Raw genomic sequence first — 21,863 nt, forward strand, 5'->3', positions numbered from 1 at the left:
TTTAGCTGGCACTCAGCTGCATAGCGTGGTGGTTTAAAAAAAGGTTCTAGTCCATTTACAACAGTAAAGGCCCTGATGAGAAAAATATGTCCATTTTATACTCTGAAGGAAATCGGCATCTGGAACAATAAATAGGGAGTCAGATGAAGCAAGGTATTGAAATGTGACTCCTGGCTGGTGAGCAGCACCCTGCTGGTTTAGGGAATGAAAATACTTTTCTTCTGCATTGTGGTAAGTCACGTGCTCGTGTCTTTAAAATACAAAGCATTAGTTGTGTATTGTTATAAAGAATGAAATGCAAGGGCATGAAATGATAAAAATATGGTCCCAGCAAATTCCTCCAGAGATCTTTTATCATTTTCTCTGATATTGAATTGAATCAGTCATTTCATCCCCTGGAGAAAGTCTCTTTCCGAATGCAGTATCTTTTTATGAAGTAAAACCTGGACCCATAATGGGCCTGTCCCACTTAGGCGATTTTTCCGGCGACTGCCGGCGACTGTCAAAAACCGGCAACTGGAACGGCGACTGTCAGAGTGGAACACACATCGCTTTCTTCACCAGCCCGTTATGCAGGCGTGGGACAGGGCAAGCTGGGGGAGCGCTGTCTGGGTAAAAATTCCCACGGTGCAAAGCCAAGGTGATACAGACACACACCGCGATGAACAGGAAGGTTGGCGCTGTAATTAAGACGGCTAAAGCACAGTGTACGGTAAGTCCTTTAAAAGAGGGGGAGAGAGGGGGGCGGGTGAAATGGGGGAGAAGGAGGGAGAATGAGCGCAGACAACTTTTAAGAAGCCAGAGATACACGGCTGTGAAGCTTGGCGGACATTAACATTACCGGTCGGTTATCCTTGGTTCTGAAAACTACTGATTACGTTTTTTTTCCCCAATGAGTCAATGAAATTCAGCGGTCAGCACCGGCTACAACCTACAAGAACCTTCGACCTCCTGGCAACCCACCTACGGCACGAGAATTCTCGCTACTCTCCACGGCTAATTTTACAACATGTTGAAAAATATGTGGGGACCATAATGAGGTCGCGACTAGTTCCCTGAATGCAGGAACTCCTCACGACCATGAAGGCGACTCCCCGGCAACCACCCGCCAACATGTGGCGATCGCAGAGTCTCCTGCAGTCGCCTAAAATGTCGTCTAAGTGGGACAGGCCCATAATACACATTTGCTGGGCCCAGATAATGTTCTTTGTCACAAAACATGATAGTTCTCATGGTGAGAACAATATCTGTTCCACAGGAGAGAACAGATAATCTATTATTACCTAAATTACCTATTAAATTATTACCTAAATAAGTATTGTAGATTCAGGTGTGCTTGTGTGTATATGTCTGTGCGTGTGTCTATATTTTTTTAATCTACACTAATTACAAAATTAGAAAAAGGTCGCAGAAATTTGGAATAAAGTTAGGAAATGATGGAAACACTCATCTGGTCATTCAGCATCCGTGGAAAGAGAAATAAAGCTTCAGGTCAACCAGTGGCATTCCATTTAGAGACAGCGGGATTTTCTAAAGGCAGTCAGTACTGGTGTCAGTTACATCCAGCGATACAAGTTTGAAAGAGAAGGCTTTCTCCTTTAGTAGAGAAAGAAATGATGGTTTCAAATATGTGCACGTACTGGCTGCAATATACAAGACACAAACACTTGTTTGCCTTAATGTCATAGCATTTCTACACTACAAAGTCTTACTTGATGGCATTTCTTAAACAAGAATATTTGAAAGCTCTTGTGTAATTGTAATAAGAAAACTAAATAATAGGTGAAGTATTACATTTCTTTCATCTTTTACAAAGAGCTCTGGAGTTAGATACTTTACTGACATGCCTGCAGGCCAGCACGTGAATCTTGTAATTAAATTAATGACAGGAAACATCTTATCCATATGTTTGGCCACACAGGAAGTGTAACAGTAAATCCTTTCTCCACAGAAAAAGTTACTCAGTTTGGAAGTAAAGCATTTTCAGGTTTGCAGGATGGAAATGAGGGGAGACTAGGTATACATGAGTAAAGATTTTTACTGCAATTATGATTAATATTGAAACAAAGGTATTGTGCTCTTTTAACTTTTTACACAGTTATTTCATCAATTTTCGTCACTTTTTATGTTTAGTTTAAAAAAAATCTGCATGTAAAATGTAAAATCTGATATTCAATTATTGTGATTTGATGACCTCATTCTCTCAAATAGTTCACAACTGCACCAACATTAAACGTTAAGTATATACTAAGATTATAAGCATGTACTGGAAGATGGCACGTGAGGGACAGGGCACTCAGGGGCTGATGTCGAGGAGGCGTCGAAGTAGTCCAGCCGGCAGAGTGGGCCGCTGGAGGCCCTGAAGCAGCCTGAGGCTCCATTAGATTGGGCGCTGCTCCAAGAGGCCGAGTGCAGGAGGAATAGTTATTTCCAGCAACATAGGCTAACCTGGGTATACAAATTGTAGCTTTGCTTTGGATTTATGCATCAAAATACTAAAATGTGACGATTGATCCTGTTCTTTAATGTCAATGTTTTCACAGGAGCTAACCAACATATAAATCTGTGTTTGTATACTCTTTTCACTCTATTGTCGGAGGGGTGAGGCTGGTCTGTGTGATGGGCTAGGCTACATCTACAACTCTTTGCAATTTCTTGCACTTTTGGACAGAGCTGAAGTTAAATCTAGCAGTGATGCAACCAGATGGATAGTTTTCTATGGTGCTTCTGTCGAAGTAGGCTTACTTCACTGCCTGCTGTACCTGCATGCTTACATTCAGTGACTGATGTACATGCACACCCAGGTCTCGTTCAACCTCCCCTTGTCCTTATCTGACACAATTGAGATAATAATCCTGTTCTTGCCATCAAAGTGGATAACCTCACATTTATCCACATTATACTGCATCTGCCATGCATCTGCCCACTGATTCAACCTATCCAAGTTACCCTGCAGCCTCATAGCATCCTCATCGCAGCACACACTCCCACCCAGCTTTGTGTCACCCACAAACTTGGAGATGTCACATTTAATTCCCTCATCTAAATCGTTAATATATTTTGTAAATAACTGGGGTCCCAGAAGCGAGCCTTGCGGCACCCCACTAGTTACTGCCTGCCATTCTGAAAAGGACACTTAATTCCAACTCATTGTTTCCTGTCTGCCTACCAGTTCTCTATCCATGTCAATACCCTACCCTCAATACCATGTGCTCTAATTTGCACACTAATCTCTTGTATGGGACTTTGTCAAAGGCTTTTGGAAGTCCAGATACACCACATCCACTGGCTCTCCCTTATCCATTCTACTTGTTACATCCCCCAAAAATTCCAGAAGATTAGTCAAGCATGATTTCCCCTTCAAAAATCAATGCTGACTTTGACCAATCCTGTCTCTGCTTTCCAAATGTGATGATCTCCAATGCATCCACATAGGGCTGCCTCCTTCACTCTGGGTTGCAGACCACCAGGCCCTCGGAATTTATCTGCCTTTCGTCCCAGCAGTTTACCTAACACCATTTCCTGAATAATGTGGGTCCCTTCAGTTCCTCCCTCCCACTGGATCCTTGGGCCCCTAGTATGTCTGGGAGATTGTTTGTGTCTTCCTTAGTGAAGACAGAACCAAAATACTCGTTTAACTGTTCTGCCATTTCCTTGTTTCCCATTATACATTCACCTGTCTCTGATTGTTAGGGACCTACATTTGTCTTCACTAATCTTTTCCTTTTTACAAGTCTAGAGAAGCTTTTACAGTAAGTTTTTATATTCCTAGCAAGCTTTCTTTCATGCTCCCCCCCCCCCCCCCCCCCCCCCCCCCTTCTTAATGAACCCCTTTGTCTTCCTCTGTTGAGTTCTAAATTTCTCCCAGTCCTCCGGTTTGCTGCTTCCTCCGGCCATGTATATGCCTTTTCCATGGATTTAACACTATCCTTGATTTCCCTCGTTTGCCACGGTTGAGCCGCCTTCCCAAGTTTATTTTTTCGCCAGACAGGGAAAAACAATTTTTGGAGTTCATCCATGCGACCTTTAAATCTTTGCCATTGCATCTCCAATGGCAACCCTTTAAGTATAATTTGCCAGTATATCCTAGCCAATTCCTGTCTCATATCTTCAAAGTCTTTCTTTAAGTTCAGGAGCCTAGTCTCTGAATTAACCGTGTCAGTTTCCATCCTAATGCAGAATTATATTATGGTCACTTTTGGCCAAGGGGCTTTGCACGACAGGATCGCTAACTAATTCTTCCTCATTACACAATACCCAGTCTAGGATGACCTACCTTCTTGTCAGTTCTTCTACATATTGGTTTAACAAACCATCCCGTATGCATTCCAGGAAATCCTCCTTCTCAGCACTGCTACCAATTTGGTTGGCCCAATCTATATGTAGATTAAAGTCACCCATGATAACTGCTGTACCTTTGCTATGCACATCCCTAATTTCCTGCTTGATGCTATCCCCAACCTCCTTACTGCTGCTGGCTGTATACAACTCCAACAAGCATTTACTGCCCTTGGCTATTTCGCAGTTCTACCCACACCGATTCTACATCATCCAAGCTAATGTCTCTTTGTTATTGCATTAATCTCCTCTTTAACTAGCAATATCACCCACCCCCCTTCCTTTCCGTCTATCAAATACCCCTGCATGTTTACTCCCAGCCTTGGTCACCCTGGAGCCATGTCTCTGTAATTCCAACTATATCATATCCCTTAACTACTAACTGCACATTCAATTCATCCACCTTATTACGAATGATCCTCGCATTAAGGCACAAAGCTTTCAGGTTTGTTTTTCTTATCTCCCTTCTACCTTTTGCTTCTACCCTCCTTTTATGGCCCTCTGTCTCCTTGATTTGGCTCCCATTCCCCTGCCCTGTTAGTTTAAACGTGACCTTTCCTACACTCTCATTCCCGTTAAGTACACGCATACGCTTTCACGTTGTTGACCCCCCCCCCACCCCACCCCAAACTCTTTAGTTTAAACTTACCAGTGTAGCACTAGCAAACCTGCCTTCCAGAATGCCGATCCCCCTCCAATTAAGGTGCAACTGGTCCCTTTTGTACAGGTCACCCCTGCCCCAGATCTAGAAATCTAATCCTCTCCCCCCTGAACCAACTTCTCAGCCACACATTCAGATCCCCTATTTCCCTGTTCCTGCCCTCACGAGCAAGAGGTACTGGAAGTAACCCAGAGATAACCACCCTAGAAGTCCAGCTTTTCAGCATCCGACCTTATTCTCTATAATTATGTTGCAGAACTTCCTTCCTTTTCTTACCCATGTCATTTGTGCCCACATGCACAACTACTTCCGGCTGTTCACCTTCCCTCACGAGGATGAGCTTAAGTCGGTCTGAGACATCTTGGACCCTGGCACCAGTGAAGCAACACACCTTCCTCAAGTCTCGCCTTTTGTCACAGAATCTCACGTCTGCACCTCTGATAATGGAGTCACCCACCACTATGGCTATACCTGACGTTGGTCTCGCTGGTCGAGCCTCAGTGGCAGGTTTCGAATCACAAACCTGTCTGCCCTTCGGACTGGAAGTGTTGTCTGCCCCGACAGCTCCCAAGAGGGTACCTGTTTTCAAGAGACACTTCCACCGAGGTCTCCTGCACTAGTTTCATCCCCTTCCTTTCCATCTCTATCCGTTACACCTCTGGTACTCTTGTGGTGACAACCTGTCCAGGAAGCTTTCGTCTTTCCGAATGGACCTTGGCATTGTGTTCGTTACAGACATTGTGGGCTGCAGAGGCTGTCGCAGTATTGTACCGTTCTATGTTCTATGTAAATTATTCTGCACATATTTGTAAATGATCCTGTTATCTACATCATTCAGCAATCGAACATTAAATAAACAACCCCGTTCCATGAAGCACAGCCTCAGTAATTATTTAAAAATTCCAATGGTTTGGAGCTTGTTGGCTCCAAATTAACAGATCTATCAGTTTCACTAACTATTTTACTCTTTATTTTCAGAATGATCTTCCATTAGGTTTGTTTTTCCGGGCCATAACATTACTCATAAGGAATTTGCAGCATAAAAATGCCACCACAGGTTTCACTACTGGTGAAACATTCCAGAAAACTAACTGAAAGGAATGACTGCAATAATTCCTTTAAATAACATTACGGGTCCCCAATGACTCAGCTGGTTAAGTTAGTGAGCAGCTGAGCCATAACAACCAGTAGGTTCCCATGTTTGATCCCTGCCCTGTGCTGTGTTACCTGATCTCAGGGCAGCAAAAGGGGTGCTACAATTCATCTCAATGTCCCTCGGTTCACCAAGGGAACATCGGACAGAGTACCTTCATCTGAGTGCAGTCTGTCAATCTTTTCCGTGAGTTGTGGTGGATGATTACATTATAAATGTTTTCCTCTCCAACCCCCACTGGTCTGATGCAGCAATCTGCCAGAATAATGCCCCATTGGACAAAGCTGGGTACACATAAAACTAACACAAAGTTAACTCTGTGACCTGCATTGGGGAGGGGAGGGGGTAAGAGAAAGGGGGAAATCTGTTCAAATCGGAAAGAACAGCTAATAAAACAAATGACTGGAACATTTTTCTATAGTCTTAAACACTATTTACATTTTTAGTTGTTTTTTAAATCAAGGAATTTGTGCTCTTGTGATTATTTTTAACCTTTCTGGTAAAAATTCCTGCTGAATTTATAGCTCATTTGGAGGGAACCAAGCATTTAGCGTAGTAATAATATCATTATTATCTGGGACTTTCTCAATAATTATCTTGTGCCCAGAGCAAAACATTATCTCCGTAGACAAATATATGAACTAAACCTATGACCTTATGCATGACTACCGTACAAGGAAGGAAGAATAATATCTCCCGGGTAAACAATGCATCCTTTCTGCTGCTGACAAACTCAGTGAATCTGGCCTGAGATGCCATTCACACCCTAGATCGCTTTCACAGATGGATAAATAACATTTCAACAGGCAGTGCCCGTGAGATAATAAACTATAAATCAGGCTTGTTACGAAATCTAATTAAGTAAAAGTAAGTGTGAAGGCAGCAGATATAAGAACATATCAGAATTTTACTTAATCTCCCTACTTTATAATAAATTACCATTGTGGTTAAATGTTCCAGAGATATTAACTTGAGTTCCAGGAGGGCATCTGAGGGACTTAAATTCAAGTAATTGGACAAACATAATAGTTTTAACAAAAGCTAATCTTGGGAATTGAAAGCACAGACCTTTCCATTCGTGATTGTTGCAAAAGGATATTTGATTAGTTACTAATTTGACTAATATTTGACTTTCAGTGAGAAAAATCTGCCATCCATTCTGGCCCACATATGGCTCCAGCATCACCCTTATGATTGACTGATAAAGCCCCTCAAATTCAGATGCAGCTTACGGTGAACAATAAGTGTCGGAACCATCTACATCTTGTGAGCTATCACGGCATAATAATAGTAGCCCTATGTTCCTGATGTTCTCTTCATATCAGCATCACATTTTACCGCTATTCACATAGCGAAATGTTTGTAAAGATTCCCACCAACCCAGCGTGTCAACTGCCCGGTAAAGGTGAAAAACAACGAGTGAATCAAGCCACCAATGATATCAACATTTTTGAAATATGAACAAAAAGTAAGGAATAACATGCCAAAGAGGTTAGGCTGAATGGACACAGAGTGCTGGAGTAATTCAGCAGGTCAGGTGGCATCCTTGGAGAACATGGTTAGGTGACATTTTATGTTGACACCTTTCTTCACTGCTAGGCAGTTTTCACAAAAATGTGGACTAAAAGTCATCAGGTAGGTTTCATAGGACTGTTTCAACCAAAAAAAACTATCTTGAAGGAAAACATATGCTATGAGACTAAGTTAGACACAAAAATGACTGCATCTCTGGAGAAAAGGAATTGGTGATGTTTTGGGTCAAGGCCGTGTGTAAGATAGTGTTAGCATACAGGTTGATCACTGGTCACCGCAGACCCGGTGAGTTGAAGGGCCTCTTTCCCCTCTATATCACTAAATCTACAGTCTAATGTCTAAACTCAGCAGATCAGGCAGCATCTGTGGAGGGAATGGATTGGCAATGTTTCTGGTCAGGACCCTTTCTTCAGACTGATTCCCAAACATTTCAAGGTATTGAAAGGGTTCGGACCCAAAACGTCACCTGCCCATTATGTATACAGATGCTCCCTGACCTGCTGAGTTCCTCCAGCATGTTGTGTTTTACTGAAGATTCCAGCATGTGTAGTTCCTTCTGTAATTATTTTTTGGGTATTAATGCATGTATGGGGCACATGGGTTTCATTGATAGTCAGAAATAAGGATAAGACAGATTATGTTATATGTTTAAAATTCATATGATTTCCAGAGTCATTTAAGTCTTCAAAATAAAAACACTTATTGCCACCCATCTTGTTTTAAACATGTTTCAAATAAATGAAGATAGACAGGCAGCATCTCTGGAGAAAAGGAATGGGCGACGTTTTGGGCTGAGACCCTGCTTCAGATTGTCAGGGGAGAGGGAGATAGATAAGGAAGTGTAAGGTGTGAAAACAGGACAAAGGGAACGGAGATCAAGGAAAATGTATTTAATTGATCGTTGGGAGAAGTTAACAATAAAGCAAACAGAGATAGAATGTAATTGGAAAAAGTAAGACTGGTCGGAGATCTGGGAAGGAGGAAGGATGGAGAAAGAGGGAAAGCAAGGATTACATTGAAGTTAGAGAAGTCAATGTTCATACCGCTGGAGTGTAAGCTGCCCAAGCGAAATATGAGGTGCTGTTCCTCAAATTAGTGCTGGGCCTCACTCTGATTATGAAGGAGGCCCAGGACAGAAAGGTCAGTGTGGGAATCGGAGGGGGAGTTAAAGTGTTTATCAACTAAGCCTATACTAAAACGGATGTAAGGCGAGTCAGAATTATAATCCAGTACATACATATATATATATATATATATCTCAAACATCAACTGAAGAGCAAAGGGCAGTGAGGCTCACAGAACAGGAGCAGGGGCCAGCCTTCCTAATTTTCAGCATGCCTGATATTCAAGTGATTAATTTTAAAACCCATTATCCCTGCATTTACTTTATGATGTGTAGGTATTAGTTAATACAGTCAGCAATAAACATTGGAATTTAAACCGGCCTCTCACCCTGGTGTTACCACTTTTCCAGAACACATTTCATTTCTCATTTCACAAAAAGTAGGCAGCTGTACCAGGTGGTAAAATTACATTGATTTATGGCAATGATGGGCTACTTGTGATGTGGTTACAGTGGAATAATCCCGTCAGTGTGATGAAGAAATCAACTCTGACTTGCAAATTATTATTAAGGAAAATCGATCTTTCAAACATTATTTTAACTATATAACACTCGAGTAAAAGCTAAAATCCCATTAGACCCACAATATGAAAAGCAATTAAAAGTGAAGCAAATTATTAAATAAAGGTAAAGCCTTGTTGCTGAGGACTTTTGAGTGTTAGATTATTACTCTGATAAAATGTTACCATAGGTTGCAGTACAAATAGTATTTAAAGGTAGACATTTGGATTCAGATGTACAGTGTTGTTATCTTAGATATAATTTTCGTTTTAAAACCACCGGTCTGCGCTCAATTAAAAGCTCTGAAATTGTTCTTCTTTGGTTTCATAAAAAAAATATTTTTGTTAAAAGAATGCATGATAAATAATATTTGCAGTAAATAAGATATCAAGGCTATTTTCATACCTTGAAATGTTTAAAATAAAGTGGAAACATCTAATAGGGTTTGCCACCCTGCTTTAGATATAGAGGGACCAAAAAAACATTGTGAGATAGAGTTGGAATTATCCAATGCTCATTGACAACTACACACTTTAGCAGGAAGCATTGTCACAGAGTTGTATAACACAGAGAGTGGCACCTCAATCACCACGTCAATACCAATCTTTTTGCCCATCTACATATGCTCACATTAGATTCACACCCTTCTAAGCCTAGCCTATCCAGGTGCCCGTCAAGATGTCTCTGAAACAGAGATTTCATCCGATTCCAACACCTACTCTAAAAGGACTTCTACATGGCATCCACTCTTTAAAACCTTCCCCTCAAATCTTAGAAATCTTTTCCCTCTCGCCATAAACCCATGTCCTCTATTTACCTTTAACATGGGAAAAGGATTCCGACTGTTCACTCTATTTTGCCCCTTATACTTTTATATACCTCTATCAGGTAATCCTTCATCCTCCATTGTTCTGCAGGAGAACAAACCCTGCCTAGCTAATCTCTCCCTAAAGTCCTTCTCTCTCAGTAACATTATGGTGAATCTCTATATTCTCTCCAGCATAATTACATCCTGGTACACCACTGGTCACAGTTTTCCAATAAGAAAAGCAACTCTCCACCACCTCCTACATGCAAATTTTGGACCAGCTTTCCATTGATCCTATGTAAATTAACCTTCTGGATCAATCAAATGCAATCCACATGAACAATGTCTGCATTACATAAATCATTTTTTTCCTTAGTGCCTCAAAATATTCAGTCATATTGATGAATATGAATAGGCCGGATTTCCCCCTCACAAAGCCTGACTGGCTAATCCTGATTTCCTTGCTTTTCCAAATGTCCATTTTTTTTCTCCAAATACGTTCCTTACCACTGATGTAAAGCTCACTGGCCTGTGGTTCCCTGGCTTATCATGGCTGCCCCTTTTAAATAAAGGAACAACAGAAGACATATTCCACTCTATTGATAGTTCATCTGTGCCATAGGAAGATGAAAGAAGAAAACCACCAGGTCCCCAGCTCTCACCTCCATTGCTTCTCCAGCATCCTGGCATGAAACAATTGTCGAACCCTTCATCAACTCTATAATCACACATTATTCTGACCTATCTTGCTGTTTCCATCCTCACTATCACTTGGCACAGAGTGTAATCCTGAGATTACATTCTGTGCCAAGTGAAGTGATAGTGAGGATGGAAATCCTCGTGCATTTTAATCTTCTGCCTAACTCCTGAATTCACTTTGCAACCTTATCCCTCTTCCTGCTTATGCTGTTACTATTCACATGTACTACAACCTCTGGCTGTTATCACTTCCCCAATCCAAGACATCCCTAACCTTGGCACCACAGAGGCAAAACACCATTCGGGGGTCTCACTAACAGCCACAGAATTACCTGCCTTTTCCCCTCACTAGTTTTGGAAATGTTGTTGCATGTCCGATAAATCAGTTCCATTGCCTTGAACAGCTCCCTGGGTGATATTTAATTTGTATTTAGCACACTTCACAGCAGTGCAATAATTTTAAACACTGTGCTTTTCCTTGAGGATTTAAGTGGCCACATTCTCTGGAAAAGTGCATAGTTTGCCACTATTACTTAGTCAATAGGTAAACCATGGATTCCAACATGCTTCAGTTTGGAAAATATAACATTCATTTCTCAATTTTTTTCTAATCACATACATTCTTGAGCTCTGATGACTGTATGGCAAATCAAATTCCTTGTATGTTTTTACATAATTGGCTGATAAATTAATGACAATACAATTGCAATCGAATATCAATTACTTTCTTAAGCAACCTTCTGATTATCAGCAGCTTATCTTGGATCATGATACTTCAGGAGCTGGTTAATGGCAGCTAAATGCCAGAATTCTCTTCATGTTGCTGCTATTTCTTTGCTAACTGCTGTACCTTTAAAACAGCTTCTAATTTTGTGGCAAAGAAGTATGCAAGCCAATTTGGACATAATATCAAGGGACCAGTATTCTCAGCAGGATTTTATTAAAATTAAGGAAGCTAATTTTTCTAAAGTATTCATTAATACTTTAAATAATCTGTTGATTACAGCTGATTCTATTTAAAACGTTATTATGTCTGCAAAGCTGAAAGCTTGGGGAAAAGATTGTGTTCATTCATAAATCGTGAATGGGAAACCATTGTGCTCGGATGTGGGAGCAGGAAAACATCTCTTTAAATTAATATTCATTAGTTTGTGTGATTCATCATTGGATCATTCTAAATAGCAAGTGACCGAATTGTTGACATAATCAATATTCTAGGAAGTAATTGCCTCTGTTACTTATCACAGTTAACAGGGAAAAAAATCCCTAAATTTCAAGACTATTTTTCAAGAAATTTAAATGGTTTGATTTTCACAATGTCTCTCTACATCAATAAGACAGGTTTGGAGGCATATGGATGAAAAGCGGGCAGGTGAGATTAGTGTAGCTGGGCCATGTTGGCCGGTATGGGTAAGTTGGGCCAAAGGGCCTATTTCCACACTATATCACTCTATGATTCTTCCTTCCTACTCAGAATATATACTCAGACACAGAGCATGGAGTACTGGTTACCTTCCAATGCTATACCAAATAACCATTCTACATGTCCGAGCTTGGACATTCATGAGGCTAACGCATCGAACCCTACTTCTACCCCCCCCCCCCCCCCCCCCCCTCACCCCCACCACTGGAATCACCACTGAGTCCATTGACAGATCCAAAACTTGCTCTGCATATGGTCTTTTGACCTTGCAACAACCATGGCCTTCGTACAGGCAATGCTATTTATTTGAATGCGGTTACAGACCTTCATTAAAAAGGTAACCGGCTGTTTTTGATTTACTTTACTTTATTTCTTGAAAATCAATGAGAGTAAATTGGTTTTTACTTCGATTGTAATCATGTATTGTTTTTTTCTTATGATTGGTTAACATGCAACAAAACCTTTTCACTGTACTTCGCTACACATGACAATAAACTAAACTCAATCTAAACTGAGACTCATCTGGAGCAGCATCTCTGGAGAGAAGGAATGGGTTCTGGAGCATCTCTAGAGAGAAGGAAAGAAGGTAATTGGCATGGATTCAGTGGGCCGAAGGGCCTGTTTCTTTGCTGGATATTTCATTTGAATTGAACTGTTCGACACTGGAACAATCACAGATGATTATTCACAGAGTGTTCACAAAACGTTCTTTCAGTTTAGTAGTTTTGTCACCTCTTTCTCTGTAATTGAAGTAGGATAGTAAATATGAACAGAATGGTTGCACCATCTGCACATACACTGAAGCGATGTGATATTCACTGCTCATGCCATTGTATCCACAAACTAAAAATAGCGCTAATGCGTGAAAAGGAAGGATGCACTTTTTAAGGAAGATATTTTATGACTGATTTCAAAGTCAGCCACTTAATAACGTAAAATGTAATATAATATCGGAAGTGGATTTCCAGTGCATGCCTGAACATATAGATTTACAATTTTATGTGTCTTATTATTTTCTTTAAAAATGTAGCCAGAAAGAAAATATCTTAACACCATAAGAACATGAAACCATAAATCTGGGCTTTATTTGGTGGATTTCCTGACTCAATCTTTTTCAAAGGAATACATTCCTGCTATTGTTGTGTAAAACTCTCATAGTGAAGTATTATTGCCTGCCCTCTAGTCTTCCATGTCTTGGATTTCCTTCATTCACCACTGCATGAATCATTTTTACTTCCTGTTTCTACAAGGTATTTCCTGCTTAGCTGTGTGAGGAGTAACCCCATTGCTGAAGCACAGCACAGGGAGTTCGGTCAAGTTTCACGTTAACAACTCTCCATTTTAGCGGCACCATTTTTCACCTCTAATTGACAGTAAAAAGGCACCAAACCACCAACTGTTTACCTCACAATTTCCTCTAATCATTCGTCTTCTGGACTAAAAAAAATATGCTGTGCACTTGCATGAAATGTTGTGGTTATAACTAAACTTTCTCCAGCATTTAGTTTGTAAATAGCTCATCCAGCATCACATGATTCACCTGGTAATAACGTGTACTTTTAAACATGATAAAGGTTACACAGTGCATAGGAGGGCAACATTAATCAGACTCAGGGCCATGGTGTAAGAGGCTTAAAGCTCTTGGTTTTGAAGGGGTGCTTTATGGATGAGATCATTTCATTTGTGGAATTCAAGTGGCTAATGCTATGTGAAAATGGAGAAATATTTAAAAAAAGACCCGATTGAGAGAGCTCAGAAGAAAATCAGAGGGAACATCTCAGTTTTCATATCATTTGCAGAGTGTGGGGAAGTGCTAAATTTGGAAGCAATATTTTGTTTACAGGTTTCTAATGTTGGTGGTTGGTGAAGGTAGTTAGTTAATTGGTTTGTCTTTACAATGCCTACTTTTGTTTTGGGGATTGAAGTTACAATTAAAATTTGAATTTTGGGATAAACTAAAATGTTAAAAAAATGAAGGTCCGAATCAAACCTGGATTTGATTCTGTGTTCAAGAAGGAACTGCAGATGCTGGAAGAACCTCACATTTATCCACATTATACTGCATCTGCCATGCATTTGCCCACACACCCAGCTTTTCCAAGTCACCTTGCAGCATGCTAGCATCCTCCTCACAGCTAACACTGCCCCCCAGCTTCGTGACATCCACAAACTTGGAGATGTTGCATTCAATTCCCTCGTCCAAATCATTAATATATACTGTAAATAGCTGGGGTCCCAGCACTGAGCCTTGCGTTACCCCACTAGTCACTGCCTGCCATTCTGAAAAGGACCCGTTTACTCTTATTAACACAAGATTACACAAATTAAAACTTATTTCCTGATTGAAGCTTAATTGGTGAAACTGATACAAATTTAACCCTTTATGAAGTTAGGAAGCGCATTTACAATCAAAGGGTAGTATGTATTTGGAACTCTCTTTGAAAACCACAATTGATGCAATATTAATTTATAACTGAGGCAGATAAGGTTTTATTAGCTGTAGGTACAGTGTGACGTGATGGATGTATCGTGTCGGACCAAAAATCAGCTGGACTCTTATTAAGTGGAAGAATAGGAAATGATCTACAACATTTCTCATGTTTCTGTACTTAGGAATAGGCAAGCGGCCTCAGGATGTGGATTTTGCAATTAAAACACCTGTGGGTGGCAAGACCACTGATTAGTAAGGGATAATTATGGAACAATTTTGTGCAGGAGAGGATGTGGGTAGCAAATATTTAGCTGAGTTGCAAAATATAAGGAGGTAACCTTGGGGAAACCTATAAAGGAACACATGTAATTGAGTGTAATGTCATACAAGAGTGCAGAGAATTCAAAAGCCGAAGGACTAAACCGAGTTTATGATTGAATTAATGTGGGTTGATAGTGGACATGGTAAATCCTGCTGATGGCTGGAATGGTAGCTTTGATACTCAGCTGAGAGCCAAGCAGGATATTGGCATGACTACCACGCAGGAGAGCGGGGATTATGGGAGACTTTTCTGGAGAAATTCAAAATGGATAACATTGTGCCAATGAGAGTTTGAAAATAAAATCTTGATGAACATAGAACTGATGTTAGCTTAGTAGTTGGATGGAATAGCAGTGGTAAACCAGTCACCATTGCAGACCAGCAGGGTTGCATGATCAAGCGTTGAGGCATGCTGATATACAGCTAGGAAATAGTGATGCCAACAGTCTGGCGAGGATTAATTCTTGAGACTCCGACAGTGATCGCAGGACTCTGGATAGAAAGAGTGCATTCATAAACAATTAAATACAACTGTAATGTCAAACATATTAAACTATTTAATCAGTCTGAAGAAGGATCTCAACCTGAAATGTGGCCAGTCCACTCCCTGCACAGGAGCTGCCTGACCCATTGAGTTACTCCAGCACTTTGTTTTGCTGTGTATTTTAATGTAATTAGTTTGTAAACACTCTACGACATCCTGGTGTCTTGAAAAGTACTATACAAAGGCTTCTTAATTAAATAAAAACAAGATCTGGATTAATTGCAGGGCCTTATATGCTAAAATAATGTGCTGGCTCTCAAGTTCTGGATGCACACATTAACACTGTCCTTAAGGTGCAAGCGCATGAGTGACACTTTTGATATCCAGTATGAATGAGTTCTTTGAGGGGAAGAGGAAGAAACATCACAGAAGTTCATTTCATCAGATGCCCCAGCCATTAACAAGATTATCTGCTTCCAGCTCCACAAGAATCCCAAGCAAAGTCTCTGGTCTTCCTTTCTTTGAATTTTCTTTGCTAAACTGTTCAAATTTAATTATTAATATGGCAATGAATTGTACATTTTAAAAACATATTTCTTGCATTACTGCACCATTAAAATTGCAAAAAGGCACGGCTGTTTTTATTATCTATCAAACAGCAGGCATATTAATATTCTTATTCAAGATCTTATTCAAGGATAGATATGAAGAATGATATTTGAACTTTTGCAGGAAGTAGGTAAATTCTACCATGATACTTCATTTTCCCTTCAAATGTATTTTCATTACACTTGAAGCACACCGATTTCCAAATCTGAAATACAGAAAGGGTGGCCCAGCCTTTGAAGTATTTATTCTATACAAATATCTGGGTATACAGATATCTGTGGCTTGACTAATAATAACAGTGTACATTTTTGAGTTATAATATTGTCTTTCAGATCTGACTGCAAAATATAGAGAGTAGAAACTTGATGAACATTGTGGGCTTGATCAATTAATTGAGTTAAAGATCAATGCCTGTGCTTGCATTTCATCTTTTTGACGTGTCTAACGTAATCCTCACATAGAGTTCACTGTTATAATTCCTGCATCTACCCTGACAAGATATTCTTCTGCAACAAGCAGCGGGCTATTTGGTCAGAAAAAAAAAAGATATTCCAAAAGCCCCAGAAAAAGTATAAATCCAATTGTGAAATCCAGGCTTCTTCAAACATATATACTTTGTGCAACTGGCTCTGGACTAAACTAGGATTAGAATTGGACGAGTGCCTCCAGTCCAGAGCAAAAACTGAGGTGACCCATTGCCAGTTAGGAACATGTTTAGATGGGAGACCACTCATTGATATAGACTGAATGTATCAATCTTCAATCTATCTGTTCTACATCAATAGACGTCTTGAATGGGAATAAACTGTGCATTATAATGATGGTTAATCAGTCAATTGAAGAAGACTAAAATTACAAAATTTAGTAGGGGGTATGGTGGGGGTAGGGGGATGGTGGGTGTAGGGGGGGGGGGGTTGTGGGGGGTAGGGGAGGGGGTGTGTGTGATGGGGGGAGAGACATTTGTGGTAGGGGGGAGTGTGGTGGAGGGTGGGGGTGGGGGGGGGTGGGTGAGGGGAGGGGTGGGGGAGGGGGAGGGTGTAGGGGAGGGGAGGGTGTAGGGGAGGGGGTGGTGAGGTGTAGAGGGTGAAGTGTAGGGGGGTGTAGGGGAGAGAGGGTGTGGGGTTGTGGGGGTCAGGTTTGTAGGGGTTGGGGTAGTGGAGGGGGTGTATGTGGGAGAGGGTAGTGTGGGATGGGGACGGCTTCAGATGGGGAGCGTCCTGTAGCCAGGGGAGGGGGACGACCAGGCGGGGCCTGTTGGGGGGGGGGGGGGGATGTGTGGGGGGAGAGGGGGACTGGGTGGGGGTAGGGGGGATGGTAGGGGTAGGGACGGGGATGGTGGGGGTAGTCACTCACAGAACACAGACCCCGCTCGCAGAATGCAGACTCCACTCACAGAACATAGACCCCGCTCGCACTTTGCTCACTATACTCCTTCAGCTTTATTCTCGTGGCCGGTGATTGATAGCGGGTGCCGGAAAGGGGCGTCGCGATCCTGGCGAATAACAGACTAATAAATTTTCTAATATTTCATCGATCGGAACAAAACCTATTTGACTTGTAGCAGAGGACAATGGTGAGTAAGGTGGTGAAAAATTGTAGCGCTATAGGGGATCGTTTTTGCGCAAATTTAATTACAACGCAGTGGTCAAGATGAGAGTTTTAGCAATAGTATAGATTTTCTCAATAGACCAGTGAAACATATAGTCCCAGATTAAGAATGGAAGCTTTCTGGCAGCAACAAAACTAGACTCAGATGTTATAGAGATTGAACACATCATTCCCACCTCAAATGACTGAAAATGATTCATATTTGTTTTAATTGAATAAGCATTGAGAGAAGATGAAGTGATATTAAAACTCAAAACAAATTGTTTTTTTCTGGAAACTTCACAATTCTGGACCTATTTCTCTTTATGCTTTCTTAAAAAAAAATCCAAAGTTGGATGTTTTTTAATTGAAAAGCAAAAACTGCAGATGCTGGAAATCTAAAATAAAAATGGAAGATATTAGAAATATTCAACAGATTGGGCAGCACCTATAGAGAGAAAACACAGAGTGAAATATTGATGCAGAGAAGGATGACTGATCTGAAATATTAACTCTGTGCATTTCTCCACAACTGCTACCTGACCTGCTGTGATCTTCCAGCATTTTCTGATTTTATTATTGTTTTTTAACTGAATGTGTTGTGTGCTGGGCACCTACAAAATTGCCTTGTCCCTATACAAGATAAGCACTATTTCAGTATTTTTTGTAGTGATTTAATCTGATGCTTTCAGCTCTGTGATAGCCCTCCTAGAATGATCTCAGATCAGCTACCTGAATGGAGGCAGGATTAAATCTGAGATGTTCCTGGAATAATATTTTCTGAACCGGGATTACAAGCATTTTGGGTCAATACTTAGAATTTAGGTTTCACTGGAATATATAGCTTTCTTAGAAGATAGTAAAATTAGATTTTTATTAAACAGATTTTATGTCTGCAAGACAACCTCTTTGAAAAGTTTTGGCTCCCTACCATGCTATATTGGAGGCTTTGCTACGAAATAGATTTTGTGGAGACACCTTGATTTTAAGAGCCAGTAATAACAACAGGGGTCAAATGAGGAACTGATGCCAAAGATGAGAGGTTGGTGGGGGGTCATTCTCAGTGGGGGCGGGAAATAGATGTTAGTGACTGATCACTGTGAGACATCACCAATCATTGGGGGAGATCTAATTACAGAATGGCAGGGGAGTGGGATGGTGCTCTACAGGGAGTGTCTGATCCTGTGGAATGGGAAACAATTTTGCATGGTAGTTTTGGGGAAAGCATTCCTGCTCCTCATGATCTACATGCAATTCCGGTAAAGTACTTTATCTTTACCTCTCCTTTGCATTGCAGATTTCCCAAGACCCCAAAAACGGCTTCAGGAATCCTGCCAGTCCATGTTAAGGCAGAAACCCCCCCAAATCTGAGGCTCTCAATTAAATATTTCAAAAAAGCAAACTACCTCCTGAATGTGTGCATTAATCCTCTGTTAAAAGTGAAAGCAAGTGGGTTCAGAAAGTTTGGAAATAAGGTTCAAATATAATATTTTTACACATTAATGTCACAGACAATCCTATCTGGAACATGTATTTGGGGGTTAATATTTCCTTCATATTTTCCTATTTCTGATATCAAATCAATTCAGAATTTGCAATGCATCTTTATAGAAAGTATCTCCCAATCATCACTTATCATCACTAAATCCTTTCCTTCATGTGGAAGTGTTGTTTTCATGGCCTTGTCATGCATCCCAATGAAAGGTACATAAAATGGAACACAATATTTCTGCTGCAGCCTCTAACCAAATACTTGCTTGTGACATTTATCTATTTAGTAGATAAATAGCTGAGTTTTGTTGGACATTTTATACTTTAAATAAATATGACTTTAAATCAATATAGATTTTAATCTAGCACTGTTTGGACCTGATTTACAACATATATCATTTTAATCACATATTTGCTCAAGTGTACACTGACATGCAAAGAAAAATAAACTCGCAATTCTTTGTTCTTACTCGAACAGTCTCACAAGGGCTAACAGAAAGTTAAAAGCAAATATTGGCATATTTCCAAAGAATCACAAACAGCCCATGTCACATTCCAGAGAACACAGTTTAAAGGTATTCCTTGCGTTTCTCCTATTATTGATGTCACTCAACATGGAAACACAAACACGATTTCTAACAGGGAATGTAAAGAAATGGATTCCGTGAAGGAGTAAAAATAGTTGAATATTTTTACTCTAAACTTTATTTAAGTTTATTAAGCTTATTTAAGTAACCTTACATGGACATCCATTAAATCCTGGGTAAAGACAGTTTGAACAATATAAATTTCTTGTGATCTTTCCCGATGGATCTTTCCAGATTGGCGAAAAAGGGAAAGTGATATTCTGGACATGCAGTGCAAGAAGCTGGTTGTGTCTCATTTTTGCCGAAAAGCTGCTTAATATATTGAGCTGTTCGTACCAGCAACATGTAGCTTTCTCATTGTGTCAAGGAAATGTTGGCGACAGAAGCAAAAGTTGGTAGGCTGGGTAGCCGGGAAGAAGCTGAAGATTGTTATAAATACAGTAAATGTCAGATGAGTATTCAGTGACAAACTTCTTAGATCTTTTTTTTAAACTGACTATCAACTGGAGAGGAGAGTTGAATCATTATTACTGCTCATTCAAACTAGCCAGCAGCAGTAATGTCTTCTCAAATGCATCAAAACATAGAGCACAAATATCAAAAAGATGTTTGGTTAATTTACAAGACAGCCCAAGAGTTTCAGCTGCAATACTGTTAGTCTACAATAAATACATGCTTATGCAGAGGATACATATTACATGACTCTCAAATGAATACAATATGATTCACACACACACACACACATTTTAGGAGAAATTGTGACCAAGTCACCATGCTACAGGCAGCACAGTAGTTAGAAAATGCATTATTAACATCCCTTTGTCTGATTCCACCTGGCCCTCCTCTCCATTCTACTCCTTTTTATCATCTACATCCTGTTTGTTTACAAATCACCTGTGGAAATGAGACAACATCCATGTTTATGTTGATACAAACATTTTTTCTTCTCCGGTTAACACTCGCTTGACAATCAATGAAGGAGCATGAGAATTGGTCCATCTTAAAAGCATTTGTACAAAATCTCATTGAATTATAGCAGTCCAGTTGCTAAATTCATGGCCTGGATGACCGCCGATAGCATGCAAGCTTGATGCTCCTTATGACCATCTGCTGATATCGTTTCCAAAGAGTAAATATCTTATTTGTAGCTTGGCTGCGTGTTTCTATATCTGCAACACTGCCCTTATCATCATTTTATCCTTCCACCTGCTGTTGTCTCCAGACTTGAGATGTCCAATTTATAATCTGCCATCCAAGGTAAACCATAATTAATAGCTAACTTCAACATCCACATCTTATCCCGCAGTAAGTTCCATTCCACTGCAACAGTGCCCTTCTGTGCTCCAAATATGAATTCAGAATGATTGTACTCATTTAAAAATCCCATTGCAGCTTTTTCCTTCCATACATCTGCAACTTTCTCCAAATGCAAATAAATTATAACACGGATTATGATTTCAAACTAAAAGCTACTGCATGACCATGGATTGTTTATGCCAGCAAAATATTTCATGAGAGGGAAGAGGTACAGGTAAAGTTCGATACACCAAGCATCTTCAACAGTTTAAATAACAAGGAGAACAAGGTGACATGTCTTAATTACAACTGACTGGTGGCACTCACATCTATCATAATGAGAGGTTGGTTGTGACGCATATCAATTTGGTAACGACCTTGATCAATGCAATTTACCTACCACCAAAAACACATCAACAGAGGATGCAATCACACTGCAATCTCCACTCTGCACTGGACCACTTGCACAATAGGAACAAGTATATTAGGCTATTGTTCATTCACTACAGCATTCAAAAGCATCGTCCCACAATCAGCATGAATTTGCAACATTTCCTTCTCAATGACCATCAGCACAGGCGCACCTCAAGACAGTGCTGATTCTCCTGCTCTACTCTCGCTTTACCCATGACTGTGTAACTATTCACAGGGGGAGGTGCAATGAGACCTGGACGTCCTTGTACTGAAAGTTGGCTTACAGGTACAGCAGGCAGTGAAGAAAGCTAATGGAATGTTGGCCTTCATAACAAGAGGATTCCAGTATAGGAGTAAAAGGTTCTTCTGCAGTTGTATACGGCTCTGGTGAGACCACATCTGGA

The 21,863-nt window shown here is 40.4% G+C and overlaps 1 protein-coding gene and 1 long non-coding RNA gene across 7 annotated transcripts in view; one reads left to right on the forward strand and one right to left on the reverse strand.

The window, feature by feature from the left end:
• The window catches only part of hdac9b (histone deacetylase 9b), a 542,867-nt gene that overhangs the window by 53,218 nt on the left and 467,786 nt on the right, over positions 1-21,863 (reverse strand). The window lies entirely within an intron of this gene.
• LOC129712888 (uncharacterized) lies at positions 1,556-19,441 on the forward strand. Its single transcript, XR_008726153.1, has 3 exons — positions 1,556-2,069; positions 7,290-7,643; positions 18,969-19,441. It is a non-coding gene; the product is annotated as an uncharacterized LOC129712888 (long non-coding RNA).

Source organism: Leucoraja erinacea, chromosome 2 (genome assembly GCF_028641065.1).
Source record: "Leucoraja erinacea ecotype New England chromosome 2, Leri_hhj_1, whole genome shotgun sequence".
Classification (NCBI taxonomy): domain Eukaryota; kingdom Metazoa; phylum Chordata; class Chondrichthyes; order Rajiformes; family Rajidae; genus Leucoraja; species Leucoraja erinaceus.